Raw genomic sequence first — 13,965 nt, 5'->3', positions numbered from 1 at the left:
TAAAAGAGGGTCTTCTTCCCCAATGAACATAATCCTTTGAGCTCGTGTTCTTCCCCCATTGTTGACCTTATTTGAGCTTGCTATCTCTCAATCCCTCCATGGATTCTTGCTAGTTTTGGGGGGAAAAGAGAGAGGAGATCTAGATCCACATTTTCACCAATCACTTTCTCCTCTATGTGAAGGGAACCCCTTGGATCTAGATCTTGGAGTTCTTGGTGTTCTCCTTCTTGTTCTTCCTCCCATTTCCCTCCCTAACATTAGTTGTTTTGGTGGGGAGAGAAGGACATGGGCACTTCGTGTGCCCTTGCCATTGCATTTGGTGCATAGGTTTGAGTTCTCCATGGTGATACATGGAAGTTACAAGTTGAGAAGCTTATTACTCTTGGGTGCTTGGTACCCTTGAGCTTGTTCCTCTTGGGTGCTTGGGCGCCCTAGACGGTTGGTGGTGTTTAGAGCTCAATCATTGTGGTGTAAAGCTCCGGGCAAGCCTCGAGGTCTCCAATTAGGTTGTGGAGATTGCCCCGAGCAATTTGACGGGTTTCGGTGACCGCCCCAACGGTTGCCAAAGTGTACGGGTTCGGTGACCGCCCCCAAGGGTTGCCATTTGTACGGGTTCAGTGACCGCCCTCAAGGGTCCCTTAGTGGAATCACGACATCTTGCATTGTGCAAGGGCGTGAGGAGATTACGGTGGCCCTAATGGCTTCTTGGGGAGCATTGTGCCTCCACACAGCTCCAAACGGAGGTTAGCATACGCAAGGGTGTGAACTTCGGGATACATCGTCATCTCCATATGCCTCGGTTATCTCTTACCCGAGCCCTTTACTTATGCACTTTACTTTGTGATAGCCATATTGTTTCTTGTCATATATCTTGCTATCACATAGTTGTTTATCTTGCTTAGCATAAGTTGTTGGTGCATATAGGTGAGCCTAGTTGTTGTAGGTTTTGTGCTTGACAAATTAACCGCTAGGTTTATTCCACATTTGTTCAAGCCTAAACCATAATTATTTTAAAGCGCCTATTCACCCCCCTCTAGGCGACATCTCAATTTTTCAATTGGTATCAGAGCAAGGTTTCTCTTTTTAGGGCTTAACCGCCTAGATAGTAAGGATGTCTACTAGGGGTTTAGGATTCTCTGACACTCTTAGTTTTGATGGCACAAATTTTGATGTTTGGGTAATTCACATGCTTAATCTCTTTAGGGTCATGGATCCAAATTTAGAGCGAATTGTAGATATGGGTTTTTCTCCTCCAAAGGACCCCCAAAGATTATATTTAGAGGATGAGAAAAACTCTTATCTCAATGCTCAAGCTTCTAATGTGTTTTCAATGCTTTGAGCAATGTAGGTATATTTCAACTCATGCCGTTCCGGGATTCTCATGAGTTGTGGACAAAGCTTCAAGATAAATACGGTGTGTCCAAGATTTGTGGGGATGGTTGTTCTCCCTCCACCTCCGGCTGTGTTTCCTTCTCAGCTTCTTCTACTTCACCTACATGTGGATTGCCACAAGGTAATGCTATGGTGAGTAGTGTTGGTCATTGCAATGATGATAGTGTGCTTGTTCTTGGTGATCCGTCATCATTATCTTATTGCAATGGTCTTTGTTTGGAATTTAACACTTCGAGCACCTTACATGTTTCACACGCTTGTGTTGATAGTCCTTGCATATCATGTAGAAATTGCTTGCTCAAATCTCATGATGATATGCTTGCTATGACTTGTTGCCATGATAAAAATGTATCTATTTCCTCGAGTTGTTGTTCTAACAATGTAGAGGAAACTCAACACTCCATGGAACAAGATGTGGTCTTAAATGGTGCTTCAAGGGATCCTACATCATCATCTATTGCTTTATGCCTTATGGCTAAGGCTCCAAAGGTATCTCCTACTTTGAACCCCAATATGTCTCTTGATGATGATGTTAATGCTAATGATGATGAGGATAATGATGAAGAGAATGATAATGTTGCATCCTTAAAAATTAAGGGGAAATGGTCTTTAAAGCTCTTCATAAAAATAAAATTCCTCATTCCAACTTCATGGAAATCATGTCCATTGCCGTTGAGAGCACGAATTATATTGAGGAGTTGGAATCTCATCTTGAGGAGCATGAGGTCACGATTGATAAAGTGGAAGGTCATGAGCATGATTACACTAATGAGATTGCGGACCTCAGCTCTTGAAATTGAACAAACCACCAAGAAATCTCTTGAGGAGACTTTTGCTCTAGAACTATCTAGAGTGAAGGAATCTCATGATAGAGCCCTTGAGGTGGCCAATGATTTTGAAACTAAAAATGACAAGCTTGAAGTTGCGCATGCTAAACTCCTTGAGGACTTTGGGCACCTCAAAAATGGCTCAAGGGTCATTAAGAGTGAGCTCATCAAACTCACCGAGTCTCATGCACAACTTAAAGCTTCATATTCAAAAGAGCTTGCCAAGTTGCCTTCTCATCTTGCTATTATTGATGATGCTTGTGCTACTAACTCTACTACTTGTGAAGCATCCATTTTGAAGGAGAATGTTGAGCTACGGGCTCAACTTGAGTTGCTATATAGCAATTATGGGAAATTGGAAGAAAGTCATGAAAATCTCTCAAGCTTTGATACGTCCATTCTGCATCATGCTTTTATATCGATATTTATCGCATTATGGTTCACTTTATGTCACAATACTTATGGCTATTCTCTCTTATTTTACAAGGTTTACATAAGGAGGGAGAATGCCGGCAGCTGGAATTCTGGTCTGGAAAAGGAGCAAATATTAGAGACCTATTCTGCGCAACTCCAAAAGTCCTGAAACTCCACGGAACGTCTTAACATAAATAAAGAAAAATCCACGCCAAAGATGAAGGCCAGGGGGCCCACACCCTGCTCACGAGGGTGGGGGGCGCCCCCCCTAGGGTGCGCCCCCTACCTCGTGGGCCCCCCTGGTGGCTCTCCAACGCCCATCTTCTCCTATATGAGGTCCTTCGATGAGAAAAAAATAGAGAGAAACTTTTTGGGACAAGACTCCGCCACCACGAGGCGGAACCTTGGCGGATCCAATCTAGAGCTCCGGCAGAGCTGTTCTGCCGGGGAAACTTCCCTCCGAGAGGGGGAAATCATCACCATCGTCAACACTAACGCTCCTCTCATCGGGAGAGGGCAATCTCCATCAACATCTTCACCAGCATCATCTCATCTCAAAACCCTAGTTCATCTCTTGTATCCAATTCTTGTCTCAAAGTCCGGGATTGGTGCTAGTAGGTTGCTAGTAGTGTTGATTACTCCTTGTAATTGATGCTAGTTGGTTTATTTGGTGGAAGATCATATGTTCAGATCCTATATGCATATTATTACCCCTCTGATTATGAACATGAATATGCTTTGTGAGTAATTACGTTTGTTCCTGAGGACAAGGGAGAAGTCTTGCTATGAGTAGTCATGTGAATTTGGTATTCATTTGATATTTTGATAAGATGTATGTTGTCTAGCCTCTAGTGGTGTTATGTGAACGTCAACTACATAACGCTTCACCATTACTTGGGCCTAGAGGAAGGCATTGGGAAGTAATAAGTAGATGATGGGTTGCTAGAGTGACAGAAGCTTAAACCCTAGTTTATGCGTTGCTTCGTAAGGGGCTGATCTGGATCCATATGTTTCATGCTATGGTTAGGTTTACCTTAATACTTTTGTTGTAGTTGCGGATGCTTGCAATAGAGGTTAATCATAAGTGGGATGCTTGTTCAAGTAAGAGCAGCACCCAAGCACCGGTCCACCCACATATCAAATTATCAAAGTATCGAACGCGAATCATATGAACGTGATGAAAACTAGCTTGACGATATTCCCATGTGTCCTCGGGAGCGCTTTTCCTATTATAAGAGTTTGTTCCGGCTTGTCCTTTGCTACAAAAGGATTGGGCCACCTTGCTGCACTTTATTTACTTTTGATACTTGTTGCTCGTTACAATCTATCTTATCACAAAACTATCTGTTACCACTTATTTCAGTACTTGCAGAGAATACCTTGCTGAAAACCGCTTATCATTTCCTTCTGCTCCTCGTTGGGTTCGACACTCTTACTTATCGAAAGGACTATGATAGATCCCCTATACTTGTGGGTCATCAAGACTCTTTTCTGGCACCGTTGCCGGGGGGTGTAGCGCCTTTGGTAGGTGGAATTTGGTAAGGAAAAATTTATATAGTGTTCTGAAATTTACTGTCACTTGTTACTATGGAAAGTAATTCTCTGAGGGGCTTGTTCGGGGTATCTTCACCCCGTCCAGTAGAGGAAAGAGTTGCTCCTCAACCTACTGAACCTATTGAAAATGAAATTCCTTATGAGTATCCTTTGGGTATGATAGAAAAACTGCTAGCTAATCCTTTTACAGGAGATGGAACAAAGCATCCTGATGAGCACTTAATATATGTGGATGAAGTTTGTGGATTATTTAAGCTTGCAGGTATACCCGATGATGTTGCTAAGAAGAAGGTCTTCCCTTTATCTTTGAAGGGAGACGCATTGATATGGTATAGGCTATGTGATGATATGAGATCATGGGACTATAAAAGATTGAAGCTGGAATTTCATCAAAAGTATTACCCTATGCATCTTGTTCATCGTGATCGCAATTATATATATAATTTCTGGCCTCGTGAAGGAGAAAGCATCGCTCAAGCTTGGGGGAGGCTTAAATCAATGTTATATTCATGCCCCAATCATGATCTCTCAAGAGAAATAATTATGCAAAGTTTTTATGCTCGGCTTTCTGAAAACAATCACACCATGCTCGATACTTCTTGTGCTAGCTCTTTTATGATGAAGACTATTGAATTCAGATGGAATTTATTGGATAGAATTAAACGCAACTCTGAAGACTGGGACCTCAACGAAGTTAAGGAGTCAGGTATGACACCTAAGTTTGATTGTGTTAAATATTTTATGGATACCGATATTTTCTGTAAGTTTAGCACTAAATATGGACTTGACTCTGAGATAGTAGCTTCTTTCTGTGAATCTTTTGCTACTTATGTTGATCTCCCTAAGGAGAAGTGGTTCAAATATCATCCTCCCATAGAAGTAAAAGTAGCTGCACCTATTAAAGTTGAAGAAAATACTGTCACTTATAATGATCATGTTGTTCCTACTTCTTATATTGAGAAACCACCTTTCCCTGTTAGAATAAAGGATCATGCTAAAGCTTCAACTATTGTTCGTAAAAGCAATATTAGAACTTATAAACCTCCTGAACAAGTTAAAGTAGAACCTAATATTTCTATTGTTAAAGATCTCTTGTCTGATAATATTGATGGGCATGTTATTCAGTTCGAAGGTGAAACTGCTAGAATTGCTAAACCTTGTGCTAAAGATAAACATAGACCTGTGGTAGGTGTTCCTATTATTTCTGTTAAAATAGGAGATCATTGTTATCATGGCTTATGTGATATGGGTGCTAGTGCTAGTGTTGCACCTGTTGAGTTAGAAGATATTGATGTTACTATTAAACTTGCCAATAGAGATACTATTTCACCAATTGGAATTGTTAGAGATGTTGAAGTCTTGTGTGGGAAAACTAAATATCCTGCTGATTTTCTTGTTCTTACTTCCCCACAAGATAGCTTTTGTCCCATTATATTTGGTAGACCCTTCTTAAGTACTGTTAATGCTACCATAGATTGCAAAAAGAATGTTGTTACTGTTGGCTTGGATGATATGGTTCATGAGTTTAATTTCTCTAAATTTAGTAAACAACATCGTGAGGAAGAATTACCTAGTAAGGATGAAATTATTGGTCTTGCTTCTATTGCCGTACCTCCTAGTGATCCTTTAGAACACTATTTGCTAGACCATGAAAATGATATGTTCATGAATGAAAGAAGGGAAATAGATGAAGTATTCTTTAAACAAGAACCTATTCTGCATCACAACTTGCCTGTTGAAATCTTAGGGGATCCTCCTCCACCCAAGGGTGATCCCGTGTTTGAGCATAAACCTTTGCCTGATAATCTTAAATATGCTTATCTTGATGAAAAGAAGATATATCCTATTATTATTAGTGCTAACCTTTCAGAGCATGAAGAAGAAAGATTATTGAAAACTCTGAAGAAGCACCTTGCTGCTATTGGATATACTCTTGATGATTTTAAGGGCATTAGTCCCACTCTATGTCAACATAAAATAAATTTCGAAGCAGATGCCAAACCAGTTCGTGATCCTCAACGACGTCTGAATCCTAAAATGAAAGAAGTGGTAAGAAAAGAAATACTAAAGATTCTAGAGGTAGGTATAATCTATCCCGTTGCTGATAGTGAGTGGGTAAGTCCTGTCCATTGTGTCCCTAAGAAGGGAGGTATTACTGTTGTCCCTAATGATAAAGACGAATTGATTCCACAAAGAATTATCACAGGTTATAGGATGGTAATTGATTTCCACAAATTAAATAAAGCTACTAAGAAAGATCATTACCCCTTACCTTTTATTGATCAAATGGTAGAAAGATTATGCAAACATGCACACTATTGCTTTCTAGATGGTTATTCCGGTTTCTCTCAAATAGCTGTGTCGGCTAGAGATCAATCAAAGACTACTTTTACATGCCCTTTTGGTACTTTTGCTTATAGACGTATGCCTTTTGGTTTATGTAATGCACCTGCTACCTTTCAAAGATGCATTATGGCTATATTCTCTGACTTTTGTTAAAAGATTTGTGAGGTTTTCATGGACGACTTTTCCGTCTATGGTTCCTCTTTTGATGATTGCTTGAGTAATCTTGATCGAGTTTTGCAGAGATGTGAAGAAACTAATCTTGTCTTGAATTGGGAAAAGTGCCACTTTATGGTTAATGAAGGTATTGTCTTGGGGCACAAAGTTTCTGAAAGAGGTATTGAAGTTGATAAAGCCAAGGTTGATGCTATTGAAAAGATGCCATGCCCCAAGGACATCAAAGGTATAAGAAGTTTCCTTGGTCATGCCGGATTTTACAGGAGGTTCATCAAGGACTTCTCAAAAATTTCTCGGCCTCTAACTAATTTATTGCAAAAAGATGTACCATTTGTCTTTGATGATGATTGTGTAGAAGCATTTGAAATACTTAAGAAAGCATTAGTCTCTGCACCTGTTGTTCAGCCACCTGATTGGAATTTACCCTTTGAAATTATGTGTGATGCTAGTGATTATGCTGTAGATGTTGTTCTAGGGCAAAGAGTTGATAAGAAATTAAATGTTATTCATTATGCTAGTAAGACTCTAGACAATGCTCAAAGAAATTATGCTACTACTGAAAAAGAGCTTTTAGCAGTTATATTTGCTTGTGATAAGTTAAGATCTTATATTGTTGATTCTAAAGTAACTATTCAAACTGATCATGTTGCTATTAAATATCTTATGGAAAAGAAAGATGCTAAACCTAGACTTATTAGATGGGTTCTCTTGCTACAAGAATTTGATTTGCATATTATTGATAGAAATGGAGCTGAGAACCCCGTTGCAGACAACTTGTCTAGGTTAGAAAATATTCTTGATGACCCACTACCTATTAATGATAGCTTTCCTGATGAACAATTAAATGTTATAAGTACTTCTCGTAGCACTCCATGGTATGCTGATTATGCTAATTATATTGTTGCTAAGTTTATACCACCTAGCTTCACATACCAACAAAAGAAAAAGTTTTTCTATGATTTGAGACATTACTTTTGGGATGACCCACGTCTTTATAAAGAAGGAGTAGATGGTGTTATTAGACATTGTGTACCTGAGCATGAACAGGAACAAATCCTACGCAAGTGTCATTCCGAGTCTTATGGAGGACATCACGCTGGAGATAGAATTGCACATAAGGTATTGCAATCTGGTTTTTATTGGCCTACTCTCTTCAAGGATGCCAGTAAGTTTGTCTTGTCTTGTGATGAATGTCAAAGAATTGGTAATATTAGTAGACGTCAAGAAATGCCTATGAATTATTCTCTTGTTATTGAACCGTTTGATGTCTCGGGCTTTGATTATATGGGACCATTTCCTGCCTCTAATGGATATACACATATTTTAGTTGTTGTTGATTACGTTACTAAGTGGGTAGAAGCTATTCCAACTAGTAGTGCTGATCATAACACTTCTATTAAAATGCTTAAAGAAGTTATTTTCCCGAGGTTTGGAGTCCCTAGATATTTAATGACTGATGGTGGTTCACACTTTATTCATGGTGCTTTCCGTAAAATGCTTGCTAAATATGATGTTAATCATAGAATTGCATCTCCTTATCACCCACAGTCTAGTGGTCAAGTAGAGTTGAGCAATATAGAGCTCAAATTAATTTTGCAAAAGACTGTTAATAGGTCTAGAAAGAATTGGTCCAAAAAAACTTGATGATGCATTATGGGCCTATAGAACTGCATACAAAAATCCTATGGGTATGTCTCCGTATAAAATGGTTTATGGAGAAGCATGTCACTTACCTCTCGAACTAGAACATAAGGCATATTGGGCTATTAAAGAGCTTAACTATGATTTTAAACTTGCTGGCGAGAAGAGGTTATTTGATATTAGCTCACTTGATGAATGGAGTACCCAAGCGTATGAAAATGCCAAGTTGTTTAAAGAAAAAGTTAAAAGATGGCATGACAAAAGGATACAAAAGCGTGAGTTTAATGTAGGTGATTATGTATTGCTATACAACTCTCGTTTAAGATTTTTTGCAGGAAAACTTCTCCCTAAATGGGAAGGCCCCTATGTTATCGAGGAGGTCTATCGTTCCGGTGCCATAAAAATCAACAACTTCGAAGGCACAAATCTGAAGGTGGTAAACGGTCAAAGAATCAAACATTATATCTCAGGTAATCCCATAAATGTTGAAACCAATATTATTAAAACCGTAACCCCGGAGGAATACATAAGAGACACTTTCCGGAACGTTTCAGACTCCGAAAAGGAATAGGTATGTGGTACAGTAAGTAAACCGACTCCAAAACAATTTTTAAGGCAATATTTCTCCATTTTGGAATATTTAGAAAATAGAAAAATAAGTAGCAGTCCGGGAAGGACACGAGGGCCCCACGAGGGTGGTGGGCGCGCCCTACCCCCCTGGGCGTGCCCCCTACCTCGTGAGCACCTCGTGTGCCCTCCGGACTCCGTTTTCTTGCATGTTACGTATTTTGGTCGGTAAAAATTCATTATATATTCTTCCGAAGGTTTTGACTCCCGTATCACGCAAATTTCCTCTGTTTTTGTTTTCGAGCTGTTGCTGCTGCAGATTAGAGCAAGATGTCTTCTCAAGAGTCAATCGGGGAGAGCTGGGTATCTAATCCGGCATCGGAACCAAGGGCAAACAGCGACGCTGACCACTTTGGACGAGCAACGGAGGATGAGATGGAGGCTGACTTGATGAGAGTAGATGCTATGGAGGATCAAGAAGTCACCTCTCGCCTCCGAGCTGGGTTCACGATGGGGGAACTACAGAGCTCAGCTGTTCCAAACTCGGTTATCCCTTCTAATGTTAGATTTCTTACTTATGAAAATATGAAGAGGAGTGTCACTTGTTCTCCCGCAGCTATGCAACACCCTTGGGTGCAAGGAGCTTTAGCTGTCACAGGAAAGCTTCGTAAGGAAATAATGGACCTCAAGCAGCAATTCAATGAGCTTGAGGAGGAGAACCGTATCCTGAGAGGAATAATTGCCAAGAATATTACATCAACAACAAAGAAGGAGACATAATCACATGGGTATGGGCACTCCCCTTGGCAACTTCCAAGCTTGGGGGAGGTGCCCCGGTATCGTATCACAATCACAACTCCTATCTTTACCGTTTTTCTTAGTTCGATCCTATCAGTAGTATCTTGATCCAGTAGAATAAAGTTTATGGCATGATCTAGTTTTGAGTTTTGCTTTATGATCTCTCTATGTAATCGAGTCTGTGAGTTATATAATAAAGATTAGTGTTGAGTCAAGGGCTTTATTATTTTGCCATGATCTTGGGTGAATAAAAGAAAAGAGAAAAGAAAAAAAAGAAAAAAAGTTCATATTGATCTTATTAAGAGTAATGACTTCACATAGGAAGAGTATGATGATTAAAAGTTGTTGGGAGTTGGCAAACATAGATTTGGTCATTGTTGCAATTAATAGGAAGTAATAAGGAAAGAGATGTTTTCACATATAGATATATTATCATTGACATCTTTTATGATTGGGAGCACTCATTAAAATATGACATGCTAAAGAGTTGATGTTGGACAAGGAAGACAACGTAATGAGTTATGTCTTTCTTATATCTGAGATAAAGTATGTTGTCATGGATCCTCTAACTTGTTGAGCTTGCCTTTCCCCCTCGTACTAGCCAAATTCTCAGCACCAAGTAGAAATACTACTTGTGCTTCCAAATACCCTTAAACCAGTTTTGCCATGAGAATCCACCATATCTACCTATGGATTGAGTAAGATCCTTCAAGTAAGTTGTCATTGGTGCAAAGCAATAAAAATTGCTCTAAATATGTATGATTGATTGGTGTGGGAGAAATATGCTTTATACGATCTTGTGATGTGGAAGTAATAAAAGCGACGAGCTGCATAATAAAGGTTCATTGTAGCGACCCGACCCGAATGGATCAAGTCTCTGTGCTCCGGTGTCATCCCTGGATCAGTAATGCTGACACCACACAGTACTTCGAAGGATTTATAGCAGAGTAGCAATCACACACTTATTACATCGATGTCTCAAAGAGAACTTATTACAATAAATATGGCTTAAGGCCATCTAAAATCGATAACAGCGGAAGACTTGGAAGATAAATGGGTCCATCAACTCCAACGGCATCACTGAGTATAGGACCACGACCTAAAAGCACCTTACTCGTCGTCTGAAAAGTCTGCAACATGAAAGTTGCAGCCCGAAAACGGGTCAGCACATGGAATATGCTGGCAATGTAACACATAGAGAGTAATGAATAGTAATGAGCTATACTATATGCATGTATGGCTGGTGGAAAGCTCTATGGTTACAGTTTTGTGTAAAGCCAGTTTTTCCCTACTACAAAGGAATAAATTTTATTTAACTATCATGGTAGTTGAACATCGAGAATGGTTGACAGCATTCCGATCCCAATTAAGTGAACAATTAAACCCAACAACATTAATTAGAAGTAACATGATGAGATTCACATGATATTCAAGTACTAGATACTCAAGTTGTCCATAACCGGGGACACGGCTAATCATGATTAGTTTATTACACTCTGCAGAGGTTTGCGCACTTTTCCCCACAAGACTCGATCGCCTCCGTTGGATTTCTCGCACTACATGGTGTTTGAGAAACGGATGACCGAGACACAGTCTTTCAGAAGCGCTAGCACCTTACGACCGGGTAGACCGTACCACCTACATCCCCTACATCTGCTAGTCTACCACTGTAAGAGTTCGCACTACTTAATCAACTATGCCAGAGCCCATAATGGCTTGTGGCTGCACACGGAAGTTTCTAGCATGAAAGATCTTATGATCCCTTTGAGCCTGGGTGGCGGTCCCAAAAGAAAAACAGGCAAGTCCTGATAGAAACCAGGTGCCTCAATCCACCCAGATGTGTGTTTAAGTTGCCACCTTAGATAAACCATTAAAATTAACAACTCACATCTGTCATGGATATCACTCACCCAATCCACGTCTACTAGCATAGCATGGCATAATAAGCAAACGTAGAAGTAACTCCCAAAGGTTTCATAATAATACAGGTGATAGGTACTACCTCATCTACTTCCCATCCCACAATTTAATTAGATTCTAATCATGCAATGTGTGAAGATTGATTTAATGCAATAAAACTGGGTTGTAGAAAAGGTATGATCAAAGTGTTACTTGCCTTGCTGATGATCCGCGAGACCTAGAGATTCGAAGTAACAGGCGGCGCACTCCGGGTGATCTATCGCAGACAAACAACAAGCATACAATAAGTACTCATCTAATGCACAGGTAAAACCCAAATGAGAGATCAAACCAGAAAGTTCAACTTAAGAACTTCGGTTGCAAAAAGAAACGAACCGAACAAAGCAACGGAAAACAAACGGCGGAAGAAAACAACTCGGTTCTAGCAAGTTGAAACTAGGTCAAATTTTACAGTAGAAAAAACTTGTTTAAGTTGATTAGTCGGAACGGCGGTTTCGAAACGAAACTCCAGGCATTTGAATCACCTGATTCCGATAAACGAGCGAAAAGATAAACTAGAACGAAGATCGGATCTGAAATCGCGATCAGAAAATCGCGGAATAAATCCGATGAAAAAGAAAACGACGAACGGTTAAATGAATGGACGTTCGTTAACCGGGAATAACCGGTGATCACATTCGTTAAGACGAATGGTCCGGCGAACGCTCGCTAAACAACTAAACCGAAAAAACCGAAAAACCGATCTAGGGTTCGAAAAAAACCGAAACAACGAACGAAAAAGAAACCGAAACGGTTTTTTTTAAAAAAAACCGGACCAAGGGAAGGGGTGGCGCGGCGCGGGGCTACCTCGCGAGGAGCTCCGGCGACCGGGGCTAGGCGGCGGCGCTGACGCGGGGCGGCGGCGGCAGGCGGCGGCTGGCGGCGCGGGCAGGCGGCGCTGGCGGCACGGGCTGGCGGCGCTGGCGGCACGGGCAGGCGGCGGCGCGGGCTGGTGGGGAGGAGAGGGGGGGGTAGCTATTTAAAGGGGGGGAGGGGGCTTGCTTGGGGAAGGGGGCAAGCAAGAGGCGGCGGCGGAGTCCGAGTAGGACTCGGCGGCGGCGGGGCTGGCGGCTGCGCGGGCCGCGCGAGGAGAAGGCCGGCGGGCCGGCTGGGCCTTGGCCCAGGCGGGCGCTGTGAGTTTTTTAAATAGTTACATGCGCAGAAAAACAAAGAAAAGAAAATCTAAACGAACTCCAACAAATCTAAAGTAAATTTTCCCCGACTCCTAAAAATGAGTCGAACAAAATGAACTTTTCTCCTGGCCTAGATGCAAATTTTTGAAAACGCGCATTTTTCCCTAATCCAAATAAAATGCAAATAAAACTCCGGAAAAACCAAAATTTGATTTATTTATTAAATCTTCATTTTTCCTAAATTTGGGAAAGTCATATTATTCCCTCTCTCATATTTTTGGTATTGGAAAAATAATTGAAGATGAAATAAATAAATCAAATGATCCTCTTTTCAAAATTTGAGAAAACTCAAATATGAAAATAACGAAATCTCCAACTCTCTCCGAGGGTCCTTGAGTTGCGTGAAATTTCTAGGATCGACCAAAATGCAAGAAAATATGATATGCATGATGATCTAAAGTATAACATTCCAAATTGAAAATTTGGGATGTTACAAACCTACCCCCCTTAAGATGAATCTCGCCCTCGAGATTCGGGTTGGCTAGAAAATAGGTGAGGGTGGTCCTTGAGCAAATCTTCTTCTCTCTCCCAGGTGGCTTCATCCTCTGAGTGGTGGTTCCACTGAACTTTGCAAAACTTGATAACCTTGCTGCGGGTAACTCTGCTGGCATAATCGAGAATCTTGACTGGTTTCTCCTCATACGTTAAGTCATCCTGCAACTGAATTGCTTCAAGTGGCACTGTATCTCTTAGCGGTACCTCCGCCATCTCGGCGTGACATTTCTTCAGCTGAGAAACATGGAATACATCATGAACTCCTGGCAGTCCCTCTGGTAATTCCAACTTATAAGCGACTTCTCCCATATGTTGCAAGATCTTATACGGTCCAACGAAACGCGGTGCTAATTTTCCCTTAACTCCAAAGTGCTTAACTCCTCGAAGCGGGGATACTCAAAGATACACTCTGTCTCCGGTTTCGTAAACTGTCTCCTTGCGTTTAGAATCTGCGTAGCTCTTCTGCCTGGACTGGGCTACCTTGAGCCTATCGCGAATCAACTTAACTTTCCGTTCGGACTCCTTAATCAAATCTGGTCCAAAGAACTGATGGTCTCCAACTTCGTCCCATGACAACGGTGTCCTGCACCTCCTTTCGTATAAAG

This window comes from Triticum aestivum, chromosome 1A, assembly GCF_018294505.1.
Source record: "Triticum aestivum cultivar Chinese Spring chromosome 1A, IWGSC CS RefSeq v2.1, whole genome shotgun sequence".
In the NCBI taxonomy this organism is placed as follows: domain Eukaryota; kingdom Viridiplantae; phylum Streptophyta; class Magnoliopsida; order Poales; family Poaceae; genus Triticum; species Triticum aestivum.
Note: the sequence above shows the minus strand (reverse complement) of the source record.